General features: G+C 35.4%; 1 pseudogene; it reads right to left on the reverse strand.

Moving 5' to 3' along the window:
• Positions 1–995: 995 nt before the first annotated feature.
• LOC148505798 (5S ribosomal RNA) lies at positions 996–1,113 on the reverse strand (annotated as a pseudogene).
• Between the last annotated feature and the right edge of the window lie 3,934 nt (positions 1,114–5,047).

Consider the following 5,047-nt stretch of genomic DNA (forward strand, 5'->3'; position numbering starts at 1 on the left):
GGACAATTGTCTTTTTGCTCACAAACACTGGAAAATAGCCAAAAATGGTTGTTCAGACAAATCGGTTAAAACACATAAATATAACCAATTTGAACAATTTTTTTGTCCTTTTTTCAGTGTTTAAAACCATATGATCGACTGTTATTTGCTCCCATACATTACCAGGTTTTCATTCCAAAAAAGGAAAATGAAAGATTCCGTACAGAACCTATATTTTAGAAATTATTATAACCAACCATATTGCATTAATAGATATTCATAGTAATAAATGAATGTTGGTGGTGCTCCCACAGCTTAAAACAGAATGCATTAGAAAACTAATAGAAAAGTAAGGCTCTTTGTTGGGGCACACTTGAAGAAAATTTGATGAATATTAAGTTAAAACAACTTTTAATAGGTAATATAAAATAGTGTGAAAGGTACAAATACTCACAAAATTAATTGGCGAAAATATTAAATAGACAATTTCTGTGATTCACTTAACACACTTCAAGTATCAATGAGTATACTTAAGAGATAGAAAATACTCACACACTAATTAATTTATCTAGGACTTACCTATCATAGGCTCTATGATAGGTGAGTCCTAGATAAATTAATTAGTGTGTCAGTATTAGAGATGTTTAGGGACCCACCTGTATAAGGTTCACCGTGACGTGGTAGGTGGGCAAACATCTTTGGCCAAACATGTACTAAGAAACCTTACATTTAAAACCATGTAAATTATTGCAGTCTATTATAGATATTTTGATCATTTGTATTCTTAGTGCTTATAGTGTGCACCTGCTCTTTCCCTCCCCCCCCTCTCTCCATTTTGCTGTAGAACTACTGGTCTCAGCATGGTAGCACCTATTATCATGTTTAATATTAGGATGTGCAGCCCAGCCCCTCCCATTTCCTGTGTGTGTGTATTTAAGATAGAAAATACCACAGATATTGGTAAACAAGTTACACCATGTGCCGTCCTGTTAGCCCAACTAAACAGTGTCATTTTTAAACGACAGCACCTGGTCTTCCCAGACGGTCTCCCACACCAGTACTAACCAGGCTTTTACTGTTTCGCTTCCAAGATCAGACGCGTTTGGGCATACTCAGTAAAATATGGCTGTAGGTTTTTTAACACCACTGAAAATGTTTGGAGATCTACCCTATGCACATAGTATAAGCTTGTTATAAAATGTAGGACTGTTTACATCAGAAAAGTACAATTCATTATTGATAGGATTTTCAAGAAAGATAATGCATAGGCATACTTTGCTTGTGAGTTTATAATAAATGTATAGAAAATAACAATAACATAAGTATACATCACATATGATCCCAAATCAATAAATATTTAGACAAAGTAGTATACAGTTTAATGGATATTAAATAAATCTTAAATAAAATGCTTATCTATAGCATATTACATTAGCCACAGAATTGCTAAAACACCGCACATAAAATATGTTCTCTCTCGTTATATGCCCACACATATGTACACGATATAAAAAAGGTATTAACCAGGTATATTGGGATTTTTTAACGTGCTAAATGCAAACACTGTTGTATGCTATAATCATGCTGACCTAAATTGGCCCTTTAGTCCGCAGACAAACCACTGGTAAGATTTGTAGGATTTAATATCCCACATAAATCTCTACAGTACACATCTATATACAGATAAGCAAACCAACAGGAAAGAGCAGCATAAATACATGTTTCAATAAATCAAAATACCATATGTTAGTCAAATACCCAAATGCCATGATACAAGAGAGACATTTTTTTTTTATATATGAATGGCTGGTGTCAGTTTATATTAACATAGGCTGAATCTAAACAGACAATTAAAGGCTGACCAAAAAGGGACCAAATAACTTGTCAACCTAGATAAATTATATAAAGCTGACCAAGTATAATATATTGTCAGCAAAGTTTGGGCTGATAAGAAACAAAAGGTTGTGAGCCTTAATAAGCAGTTTGGAGCTGAACAGGCATAATAGACTGTCAGTAAAATACAATACCCGCGTGCAGTAATGAAAGGGAGTCCAGTCCGTGCACTGGCTGGATCTCCAAAAAAATCAACAGATGAGCCATAAGCCGAGGACGCGCATTTCGCCCATGTTGAGGCTTGTTCACCTCGTGTGAACTTATTGGTAAGTGACAGCTTATTTAAACATGTAATGTATACACGTCACTTACCGCAGGTCAAATCCCAGCAGACGCTAGAGGAATTAGCGCTGACCAGGATAGAAACTCCACCCCCGTGATGAAAATTACACTCCATTGGTCCTGATATGACTCATCATCAGGTTAACCAATGGAGTGACCAGGGTAATCGCAATGTACGCCGCTATTTGTAGTCAAATGGCTAATCCCAGCAAATGCTGAAGGAATTAGCACTGGTCGGGGTAGTAGCTCCGCCCCTGTATTAAGAATTGCACTCCATTGGTCCTGACATAACTCATCATCAGGTTAACCAATGGAGTGACCAGGGTAACCGCACTGTATGCTGGTAAACGTAGTCAAATGACTCACAATACAACAAACAGATTAAACAATATGCATCATATTATAAGAGGGATTATAAGGGAGAGCATATAGATGATAGTACAATAGCCATTAATAGATAGATAACCAATAAGTTAGTTCAAATAAACCAATAATAATTAAATGGTAAACGAGCAACAATGCCTATTGGTAGTTGTAGTCAAAAACTGACTGCAGCTTAAAGTACCACAGACACATCAGACTAATAATGGATTGTTAGGGTGAAAAAAAGGGTATAGATATCAGAATAGATTGAGCAGCATATGGTCCACAATTTAAACAAGTCACCTCAATATTTTAAATCAATATATAAACAAAACGTTGAGAAACGTGCCTGCTGGTGCCCGCAGTTCATTACACACATGCCTAGAGCCATCAACTTAATGATACAACTATTGTAAGAGAGTAACACTGCATAGTGAGATTAACTGTATCATATAATGAGATGGAGCAGAAAAACCAATATTGCTGTAGTTAAAAATGAATAATTGTGCAAAAATTACTATAATGATTATAATCACAAATACAATAATAATAATAATGTGTAGAAGGTGAAAAACAAATATTATAAGTGTGCTAGTGCACTCTAATAGATGATTAAATTAATAAATAAGTTTTATATTGAGTGATAAAACAAATGTAAAATAAGTGTAAGAAATCAGTTTATGTCATGACAGTGAATATAATTAATTGTGTAGAAATATAATTAATGTGCAAAATTGAAAATATGATAAATAGACAAAAGCAAAATTGGCATGTGACAAAATTATTAATAAAGTGAATAAAACAATGAAAAGTGAAATTCAAGTTATTATTGCACATATTAAAAAAGCCATATTATGAAATTAAATCATGATAAATATATATCTTGATAGAGAAGATTAAGAAATAAAATTATTAGGTAACCAAAATCAATTCCCCGAATATAATAAAATATAAATAATATCTAGTCTAAAATTAAAATAAAATATAATAGGTTATCAAATTAAATGAATAAAATTAGACAAAACGCACTAATTGAATTGTTATTTATAAGAATACACTATAATTAATGTACTCGTTCATTCCTTTTGGTTCATTCCCAATTTGAATGTCCAGAAACTTGTTTCATTAATTCTTGCATTAAGTCTCCTCGACGGATCCCCAATACAATTTTTTCTAAGCCAAACGCTCGCAAATCCTTTGGGTTATCCTGGTGGTGGGTATGAAAATGCCTGCCAACCAAAGTAAGCGTCTTACACTTAGCAAGATCCATTGGAGCATTTCTGATGGTTCCAACATGCTCTAGGGTACGTTGTCTGAAATTCCTAGAGGTAATCCCCACATACTTCTTTTCAGAACTGCATGTCAAACAGTATACTACCCCCTTTGTACTGCAATTGATTAAGTCGTTTATTGGGATGATCTAACCATATTTGTCCTGAACCTCATCACATTTCACCATGTACTGACATGCTTTACATGCCCCACATGGGAAGGAACCCTGGGTTGTTCTATCTTTCTTTGGAAATTTAATAAAATGACTGTGGACAAAAAGGTCCCGTAGATTCCTCGATCTATGCCAGCCCATGGCTACTTTGGTATCCAGTGTTTGGGATAAGTCCTCATCCAGCAGTAAAATTGGCCAGTGTCTCTGTTTTATATCTTGAATAGTCCTCCATTCTTTACAGAAATTACCAATGAATCTTATGGTTCCAGTCTCCTCACTCTTGTTTGTTCCAGAATCATGTACTTTACTTTTGAAAATCAGTGTGTCCCTTTGAGTATTAGCAATACTTGCCTTAGCTTTCTTAATGCATCGTTTGCTATATCCTCTTTCCAGCAATCGCTCGGAAAGTTCAATACTTTTACTCTTATGTGTTGTTTCTTCTGAACAATTCCGTTTTAGACATAGAAATTCACCTTTAGGCAAGTTTTCTACTGTTGGAGGGAAGTGTGCACTAGTTTGATGTAAAATACTGTTAGTTGCTGTTGTTTTGCGGAAAAGTTCAGTGTGGATTACACCTTCATTGGTTCTATATATTTTAAGGTCCAAAAAGGATACCCAATCTCGGCTGTAGTGATGGGTCAGTTTGATGTTAATACTGATGTTGGTCAGCTCATGAATAAATTCCAGAAGTAAAGTTTCTTCACCCTCCCATACCAGGAGAATATCAATATAGCGCCACCATCCTCCTACAAATTGGGTATATTGATCCATTCTATCACTGAAAACTGTTTCCCGCTCCCACCTAAGAAGAGGTTGGCATAAGTGGGGGCGCAAGCAGCCCCCATTGCAGTCCCCCTCGTCTGTAGGTAAAAGCGATCTCCAAACGTGAAATAATTTTTCTTAACAATGAAACAGAGAATGTCCAGTAGAAATTGGTGGAAAGCACATGGTTCTTCCATTTGAAGTAAGACACTGCTGGAATCCCAAGATCATGTCCAATACAGGTGTATAAGGATTCGACATCCAAAGTCAGGAGAAAGTGATGCCCCTCCATTCTCACAACGTGGAGCTTTCTAAGTATATCTG

The sequence above is a fragment of the Taudactylus pleione genome, unplaced genomic scaffold (assembly GCF_031769625.1).
Source record: "Taudactylus pleione unplaced genomic scaffold, aTauple2 ptg000436l, whole genome shotgun sequence".
Lineage (NCBI taxonomy): Eukaryota > Metazoa > Chordata > Amphibia > Anura > Myobatrachidae > Taudactylus > Taudactylus pleione.